The sequence below is a fragment of the Melospiza georgiana genome, chromosome 14 (genome assembly GCF_028018845.1).
Source record: "Melospiza georgiana isolate bMelGeo1 chromosome 14, bMelGeo1.pri, whole genome shotgun sequence".
NCBI classification, from domain to species: domain Eukaryota; kingdom Metazoa; phylum Chordata; class Aves; order Passeriformes; family Passerellidae; genus Melospiza; species Melospiza georgiana.
Window position 1 is genome coordinate 17,599,038 of NC_080443.1, and position 19,358 is coordinate 17,618,395.

The 19,358-nt window shown below is 38.8% G+C and overlaps 1 protein-coding gene across 2 annotated transcripts in view; it reads left to right on the forward strand.

Moving 5' to 3' along the window:
* Positions 1-19,358, forward strand: part of CDH13 (cadherin 13) — a 441,709-nt gene that overhangs the window by 162,823 nt on the left and 259,528 nt on the right. The gene's annotated exons all lie outside the window — the stretch shown is intronic.

Genomic DNA, 19,358 nt, shown 5'->3' on the forward strand with positions numbered 1-19,358 from the left:
ACTGAGGAACAGAGACAGTTCCAAGAGGAACTCAAACTGAGTTGTGCCCAAAACCAAGCTCAAGGTTTTTTGGTTTTGGTTTTTTTTTGGGTCAGACACACAAAATATTGCTGGTGTTTTCCCACTCTCTGCTTCTCCCTCAGCTTCCGGAGGCAGCATGGATTTGAGAGAGCCATGATAAGAGAAATAATTGACATGAAAAGATAATTCCCTGAGTAAGAGTTTAGCAATTTCTCTCATTGGTCACATCAATAAGGATCTCTAATGATTGTCCCAATGTTTCCATGCTGATTTCCACAATCCTAAAGGAACATTTATTATGGTTATTACAGTAACACCTATCTCAGCACACATCTTAAACATTTAATGGAGCATCACAGGATAAAAATCTACATTTGTCCACCCCCAAGAATTGATTCTGTCATTGCAAAAACAGATGGCTTCTTTTGGACCTAAAATTCCTTATTTGTTGATCATTACAATTTTGATGCTTTTGTGGTTATTTCTTTGCATCCTACTTTGCAGCTAGGTTTTTTTTTAAGTACCTAGAATAACTCAGCAACTTGAAGAATGTCAGAGTTAAAGCTTAGAGCAATTTGGAGTCTTCATAATAAACAACTCTGCTAATGCTTGCAGTCATCTTGGAGTTATTAATCATCCATCCCCTCACTTATTTCACCACCAAATCAAACTGAATAACCTTTGCATTAAGCAGTTCATCTGTCTGAGGAAAAAAAAAAAACAGTTTTGCCACTTGGTTTATACAATTTCTCACTGAGAGGGCACCTGGGGTTGTGATTGCACAGGGAGAAAGTGCAAATCTAAAATCTCTCTAATGTTACCAATGGTGCTGCAGAATATTTGATGCGGCCAGGTGATGTCAAGGCAGTGTGGATGGACTGGTTTGGTTTGGTTTGTCTCAAAAAAGGGTCAAACGTGTGACATGACCTGTGTATTTGTAAATGGAAGCTTGGAGTCTTATTTGTGTGTGTTTCAGATTAGACATCTCTCCTGTGAATATAAATGTATAAATGATCAGATTTTATGGAGCTTTAAGGACTCTGCTAACAAGGAGCATCACAGAATTCAGCATTTTCCTACTCTCCTAATGGACAAAATATTTTCAGAACTACTAGAACAAATGTGCAAAATACATCCATTAGATGACCATTTACAGCTTGCAGACCTATTGGTGATAATCTGTGAGTTATTAAAACCCATAAAAACCCAATTATCTTTCTTTAATTCTTCTAGAACCCATCTGATGCTAAATGTTTGCTGGACTTTTATTACAGTATTGAATACTGTTGTATAGTAGAAAGTTTTATCCTCTAATCACCAGGGAAAAGGTGATAGTATAAGTTGTGGGTTTTTTTTAAATCTGGAAGACCAAACCAAACTTTTATTCTCAGATATTGGCACAGAATGTTTTTGTCCAGGGATTTCAAGGGTGTGATCCCATGAAGAATTAGGAGATGATGGATGCTTTATACTTGCACTGATATTAGGGTGCATTGGTATTACCTGAATTTTTGACCTACACAAAAAGAATACTAGCAAGAAATCAGTTCATGTTTGCACTACTAATGCAGCTGAAAAGGCTGTATCAAAATGCAGAGGGCTCCCTTCAGGCCCAGCAGGGTGGTGATAAGGCAGCACGTCACCTCCCTGCAACAGGGGCCTCAAGTGCTCTCCAGAGCCAGATCGTTTTGATTTGGATATTGTTGAACTCAGGGACAAAAAAATCCAATAAACACAAAATTCCTGATTGGCTGACAAACGGTATGCATTGCAGTTTCTTCTCTGCACAGAGAGAATTTTCTCATACCTGTAAATTTTTCCTTTTCCCTGAAGATGAAATAAAAATTCAGCTACTTCTGCTTGAAAAGACACTCCTGGCTGCTGAAAAATGTGCTGGTGACAAATCCCCTGGTGGGAGGGCCCAGGTAACTCAGGGATTTACTCCAACCTGGTATCTGCAACAAGAATATTCACACTAAATCTGTTCTTATTGCTGCCCTTACTGCAAACTCTCAACTCTTGCTCTACTAAGATGATTATTACACAAATATTCTGTGTTTGCATTAATCCTGCCAGTCCTTTGCAGCAGAATGGCCTGCTAGAAAAAAAAAAAAACAACTTAGATTGAGTTTCTGGTTTGGGAGATGGGGATTTCATGATTTGTTGTGGTACTACCTCAGTCAAGAGTCATTGATTAATTCAGTTCTGTTATTGATTATATCAAAGCTGAACCTCCAAACTGAGAGGTTCATTGGAACTGCTCAGGTGTGTTTTATTTCCAGCTATGTCTGTGGAAACATGACTGATACATCAGTGTGGAATATCGAGGAGAGACTTTAACACAGTTAAGTGCTAACATTATAATTTTGGGTTGAGAAACATAATAGAGATATAGGAATAAGCTGAGATAAAAAAGAGGAACAATATTTGACAATTTTTCAACAAAGTCATGTTCCTGCATGACTGAAAACTTAAAATTGATACAGTTTGCTATTTTATCCACTCTGCTTCAATAACAACTGTAATTCGGTGCTAAAAAATTTTATTTGTTTGTCCCACTTTTATTTTTCAGTGGAGGTGAATTGTTTCAGCAACAGGTCAAGGGCAAAACTGGAGCTCTCAGGCCTCATCCCTCGTGTGGATGTGCAGGGCAGCCTGAGAACTTTTCTGACTTTATTGGCAGAAGGTTTCATTTTCTCTGTGCTGCTGTATTTTGTTGTCCTACCATTGTTTTCTCTCCTTCCCTCCACATCCAACACCTACCTTTTTGAAGCTGGTTTGGCCATTAAAGCCAGACTTGACCCTCAAAATTGACCCTCAAATCAGGAATTCAGGCAGAAGTAAGGAGAGGGGATGTTAAAACTTTAGTTTAAAGATTTAAAGTCAAAGCTGGGGGACACCTGGCTCTGAATTTGGCTCACATCTACAACACTCAAACTCATTCCTGACAAAGCTACACGAGTGTGTGAGCAAGGCTTGGAGCTTTAAGTTACAGGGCTGATTTTAGGCCTGATTATTCACAAAACCGTGTAATTAATCTGTCATAGGAAAACACAGCAAGCGTGCACCAAATGCAATCCCCATTAAGTCAACAGGAGTCATTCCACCAGCTTTAATGAGCTTTGAATCCACTCATAAATCTGCTGTGAGGAGTGTCCAAATCAGAATTTATCTGGGGGTGACCTTGATGTTAATTGTTAGTGCTTCCATGTTGTTTAATTGCCAGGAAAGCTGAAAGCATTAGTGGGACTATCATATGGTCTGGTCCCTTCTATTGGATACTATTAGCAACAAGTTGATCTATGTAATATTAATTGTGCATAATGTTAGTGGGTAGTCACAGTCTGCCAGTTATATTTTGTGTCTCTGAAACAGGGAAAAAAACCTCTTCAGTTATTTTTAATGTCGCTTCTGCCTTCAGCTGAATCCCTGCAAAATTAATGTTTTTTTGATCAAGCAGCTCTTCAGAGGATCTCAGAAGTTTCACATTATTTCAGTGGCTTTTAATCCCAGATTTTGTGTACTGACTGTAATTACTTTAAAATTATATCTCAAATTTGTAAATAACATAAAGGAGATTCTGTTCAGCCCTATGATGTCTATTAAATTTAACATCTGCCAGAAAAGTTCAATCATCTGTATCCCAAATGAAAATGTTTCCTTCTTTAACATGTCATATTTAATTCAATTAGAGGAAAAACATGGGGAATACATTAGAAGTACAAAACGGAAAGGGTTCCTTTAATTTTTGTCTACTAAACAAAAAGTAGATGGCTTACTTGAGGAACATAATTACAGTAGCTTCTAGTGGTATAAAAATATGGGAGAGTTATGGTTGGAGGACTGGGGGAGAGAAATTATTGGTTTTATTTAATGGCTTTCCGAATTCCTTGTCAGTGCTGGTAATTATTGTGTCTTTTCTTTTTGTTGGCACTCAGTGCATTAGGCTGCACTTACGATCATTTTATTAATGGGAAATATGTTTCTGAACAATTGTGAATTAGATAAGTGGCTTGATTAAAACTCATTCTTTAAAACTATAAAATGAGAAAATAACGTGAATTAACCTCAAGTCTAGACAGTGGGAAGATAAGACTGGTTTCCAGTGAGGGTGTGTGCTTAGGAGAACGAAGGGAGGGCAAGAACGTCCTGCACTGGCATTTCTGTTCAAAAATTCTGGCTTTAGGAGATGCATGCAGGAAATAGAGCAAAGAGCTTCTAGAAGGAAGCCCAAGATGGGCAAAAGGAAGAAGTGTTACTATTGACAATCTTCACTTTGATGCCTCTCTGTGTCTGATTCCTGCAAGAAGCACATTACAGGTGGGGTTTTGTCTTGGTTTGAAAGGTGTCTGCTAAGGAAGAAATCCAAACAAAAAATTCCATCTCACACATTTAATCCCAACCTTAACAACAACAAAAAAAAAAAAAAAAATCCACACTTTTGTACTCCATTAACATCATTGTTATCTAGTCCAAGGAGACTAATTTGTAATCTTCTGATAACAGATTTGTATGTGTGAAGTGTATTTTTGAAAAATATCAGTGGAACTGTGATGGAATGCTGAGTTCTGTGAGACTCATTTAAGCAGATATCTCTTTCTCTCTAGATATATGTGAATGTGCTACATGGATTTTATCTCAGCTAATAAGCATGAATTATACATTCTTAAATGCTTCTTCCATTTATCAAGCTTAATGTTGTTTCAAAAAATCTGAAAAAAAAATGAAAAAAAAGTTTAGAAGATTTTAACTTTCAACATGCTGTAACTTTCACCATGGGATGACAAGTACCTTAATTCACTGTAATAATTGTCTTATAAAAATGCCACACTAAGCATGTTTTTCCACCAGAAATTTTCATTTTGATTCTCAATATTTCATATCTGACACTGCGCTAAATGAGAACACGGCTTAACAGTTGATATTGATTTGCACGTCATTTTTTCATTTCATTTTCCTATTCAAAAGGAATCAGTGCTGACAAGTTAATGAACTCCAGCTACAAATACAGAGATAAGCCATGGGATAGGTTTAGTACCTGCCTTGTTCTAATTACGAGAGGTTTTCTTTAGGTGGCTGTTTCATGTTCACTACAGGGAAACTGGAATAAAGTGACTGTCAACAAAGCAGACACTTGGAAAAGTGACATAGTACAGGGCTGTTTATAGAACCTTTAGCAACTCTACATCAATTTATCCCAGTATTTTTAAGTCTTTAATATTTACAGGTGAAATAAAATTTAAATTAATGAGTCCTAGAACTCTGTGTTGAATACTCATAAAACTATGCTACTTTATATAATCTATTTTTAAATTAACATTTTGTGTAAATTAATAGCTTTGGACAGTGGCAGTAGAGATCAGGAGTGTAGAACCAGCTCTCAGAACATTTATTTCCCTGAAATTTGTACACCTTTTGCCTCTGATGTACTTTCAATTAATATACCTGGCATCTAAGAAGTTATTCCAAGTTCAGTTTATTGTTTTACACGGCTAAATTGGTGAATGTGATTGAATTGGTATTTTGGCTGGTATGTCCTGCTGCTCAGAGATATGAGCTGGTCAAACCTCATTCAGAAATAAAATCCTTTTTTGTAGCCTTAAGGATAGATTTCTTTCATCCATACAACTTGAAGCTGCTTCCAGAAATATTGTAAAACTGTAAAACTGAGTTTTACATTGAAACCAACCTGTGATGTGAGCAACTCTGAATCACCTTTGGTGCTCTGGAGGAGGAGCAGACTGTGGTACTGCTCTGTGGTGTAAATTTACTAGAAGGTAAATTCTCCACCACCTGGGAGTTTTCTATCAGACACTCCCTGCACTGCCAGCAGTGACAGAGATAATTAATCTGACCGGGGAATTTGGCCACTGAAGTCACTTGTGGACTTTTGGAATTAAAGACTCTCTGAATGTTTGCAGGACTGACAAGCCATGCCGGAATGGAGTGAGGAAGAGAGAGGAGCTGTGGACATTCCCTGCCTTGGGCAGCAGATGCCTGTGGTGACCATAAAAGGCAGGGAACAGGGTGTTCCACACTCCCCACCATGGGTTCCCTTCTCAGAAGAGCAGGGTGGGGAAGGCTGTGGCTCTCTGCCCTGGGTTCCAGCCTTGCCCAGGGTTGCTCTGGCAATGGGAACAAACTCTTGGCTCTGGGGAATGCACTGATGCTGTCTGGCCAGCCAGAGCAGGGGCATAAACACAAGTTTAAAGCTGTATTTAAAGAGCTGTGCCTGCACAGTTTGAGACACCAGCTCTGCCTTGCTGCCGTGCTGATGGTCACAGAATATCTTAAATTGGAAGGGACCCACTGTGATCATCAAAATCCAGCTCCTGGCCCTGCACAGGACACCCCAACAATCCCCCCTGTGCCTGAGAGCATTATCCCAACACTTCTGAACATGATGCTGATGGGCACAGACAAGGAGCAGTGGTTTCTGGGCTTCACAGGGCTCTGATTTTGCAGGAGGAGGGAAATAGAAGTGCAGCAGAAAAAGTTCCTTCTCTTCTACTCCAAAAAGAAGTCAAAACAGCTAAGGAGAATCAGCAGCAAAAATGTTGTTTATTAAATATGAGAGGATGAGAGTTTGAAATGGGTATTTTCCAGATCTTTCCCCAAAATTATTATTCAGCCCTTGCATGGGGATAAGTCTGAGGGAGGATTCATTTCTTTGCCATTTCTGTAACATTCATGTTTTCCTAGCAGGAGAGAAATGTGAAATAACAAAAAGATTGTTCTTTATTCCAAGATTAAAGTTTCAAAAGCTTAAGATTTGAACTTTACTTACATCTTTTGAAAAGGCTTGAGAAGCTATTATGCAACCATATCTTTCATTTCAACTACAGTTGGAAACAATACTATCAACACAGCATAAAAATATTGGGTTTATCTTGTTTCTATTTGTTTTGCAAGGGTAAATATCTCACAGGACTTCCAACATAAATTTGCAGGCTCAAGAATTTTGTGATTATTCAGGATAAGAATTTTGTGATAATTCAGGATAAGCTTCAGACAGCCTATGAAGTCTCAGCTATTTGTTTGGTGCAAATGCAGATTTCCTCATTGAAGTGCAGCCGTGCCTGACACGAGCAGAGAGTTCACTTAAAGTCTTTGTTGTTTCTAAAGATAATGAGAGTTGCAGTGTATTTCTTGTATTTCTTAGGAAAGTTTAAATATCACCTCAAGGAGGTGGAGGTAGATGGACACACAGCTGTCAGAATTAAAAATGAATGACTGGAATAAATTTTGTTTTGTTGGCATAAATTTTCTAGGAGAGAAATTGGGAAGATAGGTAAGGGACAGAGCAGAAGAGAAGTGTAGGATCAAAATGAGATAAAAGTTGTGACAGACAGAAGGGGTCATGAAGAGCCCTAAAATTAAAAATAAAAGAAGGAGAGAGGAGAGGAGGGCAGAAGTAGCTGGGTGGAAAATGAGAGGTCAGGAAAAAAATAAAGAAAATACTGTATAAAAAATAAATCTATTCTTACAGGTTTCCTCAAATTGTTCATGCCCCGTCCCTCTGTTTTATTTTCCCTCTGCAGCCTGTGGCATGAGTCTCATAAAACGTCACTAAGATTATAATGCAATACCTTGGCACCAATCTCTCTTGTTTATGTGTCCATTAGTTCAAAGCCACAGACAGGCAATTTATTGGGTATGAAAAATGTCACCTATGGCACCCTCATTTGCATCTGAAAATTGATTTTTGTCACACTGGGATTTTAGGACAACCTTTTTTGGCAGCCAACATTGCCAAAAAGCATAATAAAAATAATTATGTGACCACAAAAGCAGGTGAAATTCACTGTAAGTTTGAAGTCTCTGGGGAACTGCAGTTGGCAAAGCATTATTGATGAGCTTGTGATCCTTCTTGGTGATTAAATATTGACACCTAAACTTAAAACATTGCTTGAGATTGCCAGCAAAGTGGATAACAACATAGATAGTGTTTACTCAAACATTCCAGCATGATAGCAGAATATTCGTGATGTCACTTGAACAATTGAACTATTAATTAAGGGTTTTTAAAATTGGTAATTACTGAGCTATGGAATGTTTTTTTAAGGGAGTATAGTTAAACACTTTTTGAGGCTCAGTTAAAACATGTCACCAGCTTAGCAATTTTGCATCTGCTAAGTCAATTCATTAATTCATTTTCCACCTTCTGATGTGTTTGGCTGTTGGAATTTGCCAAGTTTTTGTCTGTCACTGGTGTGATGGTTAATGTACATGGGAAAGTGTCATTTTCCATTGTGATACTGAAAAATCCTATTAATTATCAGTGTTAAGTTGTTCAAATGCTTTCATTAGTTATTTTGGCAAAACAATTCCCCAGGGTGAGATATATTTATATAACAAATTCCTCTAAAGCTGAATCAACCATAAATGGATTATGCAAACTTGTTTCCTTTCTTGTAGATAAATTGTTTTACAGCAGTGTTCATTATGAGAAAGTCCTTTGCCCACTGTAGCACTTAATCAGCACAGAATAATCTACAGCTTCAGTTTCAATGCTAAAAAGGCACCATTCTTTAGTATGAATCCAACTTTTAATCTTAGCCCTGCATGCTGGTTCTTTTATTTTATTTTTTTTATGCCTGATTTAAAGCACAGGCAAAGGGTGGTGATTTATAAGCTCATATTCCTTAAAGGAAGTTTCTGTATGCAGTTATGAAGGGAACAACATGCAGTTGAAAAGGGATGAGCAAGATCTGGCTGAGATGTGTGTTGGAGAAAGGATGGAGACAAAAAGGTGATTCTTTGGCATTTAAGAATGTGTGACTTTTTATATAAACATGGAAAGCAGTGGAGAAATTTGGTTTTGTTAAAACACAAACTGATACCTTTGTTTTCCAAACAAGTTCATATTTGGTGTTTGAAGTGTTCATTAACAACCTCTTGGCATCTGAGAGGTGCCCAGAGTGTGACTGCACTCCTGGCTGGGGCTGTGGAGCTCCTTTGCTGGGATTTATGGGGCAGAGCATTAAACAGTACCCAAGGCCTGCGCTGCCATATTTCACACACACTCAGGGCTGTCTCTGCCAGCAGAAGGATTTGACCTTAATCATGGGTTACTCACAGGCCTCCCAGAACTGAGCCTGTTTTAAATCATGGGTGGCGCAAATATTTTGCTCTGGAGTCAGGCTGCAGCTGCCAGGCACTGGCTGTGTTTGGGACCCTGGCATTTGTTCCTGGCAAATATGCCAGCCTGAAAAGCACCAGGGAAAGCCTGGGAGTACCAGGAAAGTTAGTCAGAGACTTTACCTAATTAGCAGTGGGATATGTTTCTGTCAATTATCACAAGTGTCATTAAAAATCAGACCCAACACTTTTATATTTTCTTGTGGCACTAGAATTCAGACAAAACCTCAGAGATATTTTCTTCTTTGCAAATGATTTTTACTGCCTTTGCACTCTGGATTTAAATTTTTATTGGGGAAAAAAACCCCAAACCTGTTATTTTCTAACTTTTTCGTCACTGTGTTAGCACTATTTCCTCCTTCAGGGTTTGTTAGGTTCAGTCTCCTGGACTCTGTCTGTATTTTAAATGTGGGATTTATAGTTGGTGGAAGTAGCCTGGATCACAGTCTGAGTGTGCTCAGTAACATTGTTTGACCATATTTGGTTCTCTTCAACTGAAAGGACCAGTCTGTGCTGGTAAAATTCCATATTTAGTTTCTAACCAATGATTTCACTTTTATAAATTGTTGCATCCAATAGAGAGGAAAAATCATTACTATCAGTGCAGAAACACTTAGGCAAATACAAGTGGTTCTTTTACAAAGTTAAAAGTGAAAATGTGTGAGTTTCCAATTCCCTCACACTGATAGAATCAGTAGAAAAGTGATTCTGTTGTATTTCATATAATGTACAGTGAAATACCAATGAATGCTTTTTTCAGCCTTATTGAATGATACCAGGCTGTTACCATCAATATGAACAAAACCACTTGCTTCTCTTTCTTTGCTTGCTCAAAATTCCAAAATAAGAAAAATAACAGTTTACTTGAGCTCCCATGAATTTTCTGACCTACCCACCTATGTTTTAATCTAGGAAAGTATTATTCCCTGGAAAGTACTAATCAACAGAAGTATTTCCATTGCATGGGTTCATTCTCCGCAGCACAGCTATTCCAAACCTCATTCCATCTTTTACATTTTTTTTTTTGGTTTTGTAATTTATGTCATTACTCCTCCAAGTGGCACAGGCATCACTTCCCATAAAGTCATTCAGATCACAGAGATAACCTTTTTGTTTTCATCTTGTGCTCTAAATGTAATAAATCAAATCCTTGCCAAAAGCAAGTTCTGAATTTTATATCATGAAATTTGCATTTCATGCTCTGTTGCTTATTCACAGAAGCCATCCAATCTGAAAAGACAAATAATGCCACATGACTTGTGTAACTAATACAGACAAATGTTTCCAAGCAACTGCCTGAGCAATCTGAAGATCAAAAATTACTCATCTGAAAAACTTGCGTATAATGGTAGATAATGTATTTGTTCACAGATTTCAGGGTCTGCTAATGGACAGTTTGTAAACTGAAACAGGACCAAAAATGTATCAAATTAGGAGGGCTGCAATTTATTAACTTGTCTCTATTAGATGGCTCCAGCAAAATAAAGCTATTTTAGGCTAAGAAAGTCATGCTGCACTTTCTGTGCAATGATCAGGCAGGAGCAGCCAGACCCTCGAGCACAGTGAGGGCTGAAGGTTTGATTTTGGAGCTGGGATACCAAAGGGAACGGTGTGATCAAAGTTGAATAACGCAGAGTTGAATTAATTTCCTCACGTTCCTGGGAAATTCTGCACTTTGCAATGGCAGCATGCTGTGCCTGCTCTGGCACACACAGGGTCTTTGGTTGTTTGCCTCGTTGGGAGGCAGGAGTTTGTACTTGACATGTGCAATGAGAACTGGAGAATCATTTTTACAAATTCATAAAGACATTTAAATCCAGTCCACTCGAGGTTCTTCTGGGGCTGGCATGATGGATAATTATGAGGGGTAGAGAATTATTGCTGATTTAGCTCAAGCTGTGAGAACCCAGGGTTTCAGTTCTAGAATTGTCCTGTTTGAATTCCAGTGTGTCAGTAGAAGCAGCAGACATCACAGGTCTGCTTTAATGACTTCAGTTACTTTGGGAGCAAGAAAATGCATATGGATAAAAATAGAACTTATCTGACAGAACTGAACAAATATGAAATATGAACAAAAAGGTAAAGTGGAAATAAAGGGGTGGATAATCTCCTTTGGTCAGAGCCCAGGCTTTTGAATGCATTTGAATATATAATTTCTTTCTCAGAAACACACGGGATTAGAAATCAAGACCTGAGCAGGGTTTTCAGATCTGTGGAGTGCTGAAATAACAGCATTCACTGGAAGGTGTGTGGGAGCAATTATTAGAACAACAGAGAACCTGTGTCTGCTCTGTCCCCTGTGGCTGCTGGGCTGGCTGTCCCTGCTCTGGAGTTAACAAGCAGCACTGGAGTGCTCCAGCCCTGCTCTGACAGCTTTGAGAGCATCATTTCCTTTAAATAATCTTGGATTCAGCTCCCCACTGCTCAGAAACACAGAGTGGGAAGCCCATGGCCAATGCCACAAAAACAAGTAGCACTGGAGTTGCCAGGCAAATGACATGCAGGGAGTAAGTCTGGATCTGCCTTCTCTTGGCCAGGAAACTTTAATAAAACCTGTTTACTTGGTGCTTGTGTAGGTGGGGACTGTTCTCATACCATGGAGATGCTCAGTTAAAGGTCAGCAGGTGTGAACTAAGGAATATAAATATTTCTGTGCTCCTCTGGCTGCAGGTTGTTAGGGCAAGATGCTCAGATTCAAACATATGAACTGGAATGATTTACAGTTGGGAACTCTCATGTCACATTTCTTGTATTGTAAAGTGTACTTGGCTTTAGTTTCTGCAGTTATAACCCAGAAAAAACATCTTCAAACCATTGTAAACTATGACTCCTGCCATTTTAGGCTCTTCTCCCTGAAGTATGTGGCAATTAATATTGTTAGCAGCTTGATGTTACAGCTCATGAATCATTGATCTGTTCCAGTACAGCAATTAATTTGCCTCTGATTCCTGACAGGTACACTCTTTGAATTTCCTGAAGCAGACTTAATTGCCAGCATGTGATTAAGGAGAAATGTGAGAATGCACAAAGATGTCCAAGCCTGTTCTGGGTCTCCATCTTGCATGTTTCACTTTTCTTTTGGGAGCCTTCTGCAAAAAAAGCTGTGCTTTGATTTCCCACCCAAAACAGATACAGCAAAACCAAAACAATGTTGTTATTTCTAGCCAGCATATTTTATAAATTCAGCAGAAATCAAATCTAGAAGTCAAATTTGAATGAATGACTGGGTTTGGTTTTTTTTTTTTAAATGTGTCTTGGAATTAATATTTTTTAAAACTTGGATCATTGCATGTGAATTTTTAGACACCTTTTATCCAAGTCAGAACTTAACTGGGTGCTCTCTCTTTACTAATACTGTGTGGGTCTTTGAGACTGTCCAGTCTAATGAAAGGTGTAGAACTAAGAGGCATTGTCCTGTGAATTTAATTGGGTCACTGTGGTGGGAACAAATAACACAGGGCATGTTTAGGTCTTGTATTCTCACCTTTGAAAAATGCAGCCAGAGTGCAGCAGGAAGGCCGGCAGCACTCAGGTGATAATGAAAAGCTGTCCACAAGGCACTGCAGCACTCTCTCTTTATTGTGCCACACAACAGAGTCAAGCTGCTGCTGTCGGGCAGTTATTGGCTGTTAATTTGTGTCGAAGAGTAAAACTAGAGCCCAAATTGTGAAGTGGATTAATTCACTATGATTTCAGCTTTCTGGACTCAGTTAACGCCCGTTAATTAATTTGTTCCGAGTAGCTGGACCGAGCAGTGAAGTGGATTAATGCGCTAACATTTCTTCTTTCAACCAGACTTGAAATCCAGCCTGGTGACTGAGGAGCTTTGCTGGAGCCTGGATCTAAGTGGGCATTTTGTCTTCATCACAGACCACGGCTTCATTTGTCAGCCTGGCAGCTCCTGCACGGGAGAGCTCAGGAATGCAGCTCTGGGGAGCACCCTGCATGCATTGTCAGGCCTTGGGGAAAACACCCAGAGTTTTTATTGTGATCTAAACACAGCACAGCCCTGCTCTGCACTCTTGGGCAAAGTTATTTTTGCTAGGAGTTAGTAGAGCAGGGAAGGAGGGAGGAAGTTGTGCAGGCACATGACTGCAATATTATACATGCAAGAGAGTACTAGTTCTAGTGGGAATTATTCAAAACCCCTCCCAGTTAAGCTCACCTGGATTGCTCCAGCTAGAAACACACTTCTCACACTCTTAACGAATGTGGTCTTTTTGTTTTGTTTTTCAGCATAAGGTACATGGAAATTGATCCATAGCTGTGTCCTCCATGTGATTAATGCTGTGCACAGAGCAGGATTCACCTGGAGGTGCCAAACTGATGCACCTGCACAGCTCAAGGAACCAAAATACAAAATACAGGGCAAGAAATGTGGCTTGTGTGTCCATTCAGGCAGGGGTCTGGGACTGCATTTAACAGCACACATGGCTTTAGCACACACTCTTTTTCTTGAAGGTACCATGGAATTGCTTTTGTGCAGCACTGTTATAATGCAGTGGATTCCACAGCACTTGAGCCCACAATAAAGGTATAAAGGGTGTTAATTTTCTGCACACTCTCACAGCTGGCTGCCCTGCAGCAAGACATAGAGAGCTGGTTTTCCAAGGTGAAACAACTTCTGCTATGAATAATATTTATTTCACATAAGAAATAAACTTTATTTATTAGAAATTGTCCTTATATCCCAGGAGGAAAATGTGGAGCTGCTTGTTCATGGCTGCTTGTGTTATCCCACATTTGGAGTTGTCATTGGTGTGCTACAGATCCACAGATTTTGTGGATTCATGTTGGTTATTGCCCCACCAAAACTCATCTTTAACTCATTTATCAGCCTTAGAACTGATATTTATGTTCTATGTGTTCTTTCTCCTTTTTGAGTATGAAAAGGACTCTTGAATTTTGAGTTCTTCCAATGTGAGCAGAGAAATGAGTCCACTCAGTGGAATACTGAGAGCAGGAATATGGGGAGTAAGAGGTTAAGGCCTCGTGTCCATGCTGTGCAATGTATTTTACACATGGCTTTGGTTAAATCTAAAAAGAATCAGATTTTTGAAAGATTTTAATTGCTTCAGATCTCCACTGTGTTTCTGTTTTCAGTAGCAATTTGGTATCTCACCCAAAAGCAGATGATTTCATTAAGTGAAAGAAAAACCAAACCAAAACACTCTATTTTTAATGTAAATTTTTATTACAGCACACTTTTCTTAAGGCTTTTTTACCTAGGCAATGGCATCAAAAATTGCTTTCCTTATTTCAGTTACATTTATTTGAAGTGCTGAAGGTTTTGGGACATCTTTAAGAATTTTTCATTTCTCCTGGCATGCTGTTAAAAGCAGTCTGGTTTTATTTGCTTTGCTACAAGTGTAAGCACAGCAGGGATGGAGAAAAGGGTATTTTTACCCATGATCAGTGATGTGTTGCTAATGCATCCTGGTGAAGATAGAGCATAAGGTCAGCCATTGTCTTTCTCCTCAAGCCTGTATTTCAGCTGTGTTTGACAGATGAGGCAGTCAGAGCATATTTGGTTGTTTGTGTATAAGGGACACCTCATTATATTTAATGAGCAGTGTTGAACCAATATGAGCTTTCCTGTAAGAGGGGGTGATTCACATATGCTTCAAAATGAGAATAACATTCTCTAAATGATGACCAAAAAAAAAGCCTGAAATGTTAATTTAAAAGAAGAGTGTATTGTTCTCAGTGCAGGTAAATCCCATGGCTATAGCAAAGTTAGTGGTACTTTGTTTTCATCTTAGAAAAACTTTTTGCTGTCACAGAATAAGGCAGGTGTGTAGATAAATGAAACTTGTATTTCAATAGAAACAGGATTTTTTCCATCAAAAAAGATACTGCAGAAGTCCAGGGCAATAATGGAATTAATTATTTCACAAAGTGAAAATTCAGGTGTGTCTCCACCATAGCTTTGTCACCTATGTATCAAAAACACTCTAGAATATATTGTCATTAAAATGGTTCTGATTTACACATGACCAAATGGTTTGAACCAGAACAATTTTTTTCCCCTCTGTTTTTGACTCCCCTGAAGATCACAGGAGCCTCCATCCTATAAAACCCCCCCTGGGCCAGGCAGATGGAGGGCCCAGGAAAAGCTGAGATCTCCAAGTGTCTCTGCAGTTAATGGATGGATCAGAAATGGGCACTGTGGGGCTCTGCCTCTCCACTTATGGCACAATTATAGGAGGAGGAGCACCCAGAGTAATTAAATCAAATTTCACCAGCAATTTCCATTAGATATTGTATCGGTCCATGCATCACCAGCTTGGAAGTTTTTTTTTTCTCTGAAATATCCAATTTCCCTTAGCCAGCTGTATTTTACTGGGTTTGTTCTTCCCAAGCACAAAAAGTGATTTTTAGGGTGACATTTACGGGCATTGAGGACAGAATGCTTTTGAGCAGATGTTTGTGTGAATGCCATTGACCTTTAAATTTCTTAAATTTATTCATTGAGTTCATTATTTGTTTAAATAGTTGTTCATTAACTGAAAGTTCCAGCACATTTCTGAGATTTTTTTTATATTACTACCAACATGTGAAAATATTTTTCTGGTTTAGGCAGAAAAATACATTTTAGAAATAATTAACTTCAATATTGCTGATGATAGCAATATTCTGATGATAGAAATAACACACATAAAGGAATTAAGTATTACAGCATGATTTAAAATGTCAACTGAGAATTATATAAAAATTAGTCCTTAAATTCACCTGCAAAGAGTTCTAGTTTTTCAGTATTTTTGTGATATAGGAAAACCAATATATCTCAGACTCCCACACCTCATTCCCTATTTCAGATGAACTTTGCTTGCAACAAGCATCCAATTAATTTTATTTTTTGTGTTTAGGGTTGACCCCATTTTATACCATCAACCTTAGTATATAAGACCAACTAAATGACAAGAAACTGAAGCACTTTTCTGGTCAGCACAGTGGATTACAGATTGCCACTCCAGCAGCGTTTCCAACCCTCATTGTGACAAATCGATCCCAGAATTCAGCCACCCTATTCCCATGACAAGTTCTAATGAAATTTTCTTTGCCAAGAGTAATGGTTTGTGCTGCTGGAGAGTGACCAGGCTATTCATTCAAATATTCAAGCACTGCAAGAAGGCCTGGTAAAAAGAAGGAAAAACAAAACAAAGAGGAGAGTTCTTGAAAGATGCAGGGAAATTCCAGCTTGCATGATGTTGGAGTTTGGGCAGGCTGGCATCTCTCAATTCAAGTTTAGCCAAAATGCTGGAAAAAATGAGGAGGTTGTGTTTGGTGCTTTTTTATTGGGAACAGGAAATCAAACTTTATTGCCAAACTTTATAACCAAACTTTATTGCCATTGAATCAGCTAAACTATGGTTGAGCTGATTCCATGCCTAGAATAGGAAATTAAGGAACTCAAAAAGAGGGTGTAAAAGTTGGTCATGAAATGGTGGCAGTGAAGTAATAGTTGGATTCTGATCATAATCCATTGACCATGAAAAGTATATTTCACTGACCATGTGAGATATGGGATTGTAGTTAAGCAGTAAAAGTAATGAACCTGATGAGATTTCTCTTCTACCATTTTTGTTTTAAAAAACCCACTAAAAACAATCAAAAAGATTGATTTTTTTTTTGTTTTAGTGCATTTTAGATAAGAAAGAATTTGTTATATTGTACCTATTTTAAATTTTGCCTGTAGACAGACACTTTTATATTCCTGTATTTCATACAAGGTAGCACCAGTGGGAGAAGCAGATGTGACCAGAGCCATCATGTCTCTGGGTGCTGGTGGGACACAGCCACCTGGGATAGGCCAGAAATCCTCATTTGGAGTTGTTGTAACCTCTGTGGTTTTGGTCAGCTGGGTCCAGCAAAGGTGATGGAGAACTCTGTGGGTTCACTCATGGCAAGGCCCAAAAGAGCACTCCCATGACAATGCCAGCCTGGTATTTTAAGAACTTTTGAAGCAAAATTACCAACTCTACCTGGAGTAATTTTATATCCCTTGTGAGTTCTTCTCCAAGAAATTAAATAGGCGAATGCAGTAAGAATTATTATATATCAAATATATCCATCCATGAATGAGAGTTATCAGCTGTTGAGTCAGGTGTTAAGTGCACATGTAATGTCAGATTCCTTGGCAAATTCCTTCTTTTACACTCACTGAGGATCAAACCTGCAGTTGCAGCTGCTTGGCACTAAACAAAATATTTTTCCTTTTCTCAGTTCTTTACAAAGGTGGTAATCATGATAACCACAAACACCAGTCAATTATTCAATTGGTGAAGTATTCTTGACATTTTCTTCTTCTCTGCTTACCTGCATTCCCTAGAGGAGCTTTTGGCCACTTATTTAATCACTCATTGCTGTTAGACACCAGGGGATGATAGGACAGAAATCGTGAAGAAATCACTATTTAGAAAAATACAGTGAGATATGAAGAATATGAAACACACTTAGGGAAGTGTTTACATTTCTGTGCTTAATCTGCAGAACCTCCTTCTCCATGAAACAGAATAATTGTGTTAGAAACAAAAGACAATAATTCAAATTTTTGTTGTTGTTGTTCTGAAGTTCTGCTTAGAAATCTGGACTTAAAGGCCTTAAGTCTTACCATCATAGTGCTTTCCTTTAGAACTTCACTGCTTTATATTAATGAATAACTGTATATAATTTGAGTTTTTCTTCCATTTGAGAACCTTTGGGAAGTGTAAGGATAACCTGTCATGGGAAAGTGATGAGCTAACTGTTTATGGGTCTATGGTTACCAAAATTGTGAGCCCTAGATGTTGAACAATCTGGAAATTGCTTTTCCTACTCAAACTGTCACAGAAAGAATTGTGACATATTCAAAGTCTTGTTGGATGGGACTGTGAGAAAAGTGATCTGGTGGAAGATGTCCCTGCTTACTGCAGGTAGGACCAGATGGCTTTTAAAGGTCCCTTTCAACCCAAACCTTTCCATGACACAAAGATAAGCAAATCTGAGTGCCTTGTTCATTTCCCCAGGTCTCTGCAAATGAGCAAGACATTCAGATTTGTCTCAAATCCCTCCATCTCCCTGAGCTGAATCAAACCACGAGAGTAGAGCAGGACTGAAAGGTGTGATCAGATAAATGCTGCTGCTGAGCCGAGGATCTGGGGTTTCCTTGTGGCCATCCTGGGAGTCACTCCTGCTCCTCAGGATCATCCCAGGCATGTGCCAGCCCCTCTGTGTTTACAGTGGGGTTTTGAAAGCTTTACTGCTCTGTGCGTTTGCCTTTGGACAGGATTCAGCTCTTGTCATTTGACACTTCAACTGTTTTTATCTTGAACTTTCTCATGAATTTTTATTAAGGAAAACTCTTGGGAGAGGAGTTGAAAGACAAAAGCAGGGACCTGAGTGGCCTTCAGACTGAAAGATTAGAGAGAAATGGCAAAGCCTTGGGGAGAGCTGGGAACTCTACTGGGGAGAGCCTCAAAATGTTATGAAAATTGGCAGCATTGTGAGAAGGGATTCTCTGTGTGGTTCCCACTGCTCTTTGACTTTATCATGACTAAAGCAAACTGGTGAAAACTTGAGTTTCCCTTGCTCATGTTTGTTGTCAAATTTGAGAAATGATGCTAAAGCCAGCAGAGGTAGAGCAGAGTTGTGTGGTGAGAGGCTTGTTGGATGGGAGGAGCTGTCACAGATGGAGGCAGGAGCAGCTGTGGAGAGCTTGGCTGATGGATCCAGACTGTGCCACCGAAATAAACTCATTCAGCTCTGCCATTTTATAAAAACACAGCCTAGGGATGGAGGTTTCATTGTGTAATGAAGAATCAGTTGTTAAAACAACAACATGGATTCCAGAACTGGCTGAAAACTTTGGGGTTTGGAGTTTGTGCATTAAGAGAACAAAGTGTTATCTGTAGGATATAACTGCCTTACTGGGATGAGACATTTAATTCAAAGAGAGATTTTTTAATAAAACTGCCATGGCAACCCAAATGAAAAGAAGTGATTGAAATATTTTTCAGTTCCACAGTTCCCAGCACACTACAAATCTGCCCTTTTTTGTTGTTAGGTTTTGGTTGTTTTGTTTCATTTGTTTGTGGGTGTTTGTTTGTTTTGTGGGTTTTTTTTGTTGTTTATTTCTCTTCCAAAAAAGGATCAAGGAAGAGCTTTGGGAGATGGGGAGAGGCTGTTTTTGACCTTGGCAAAAAGGAGAGGAGAGC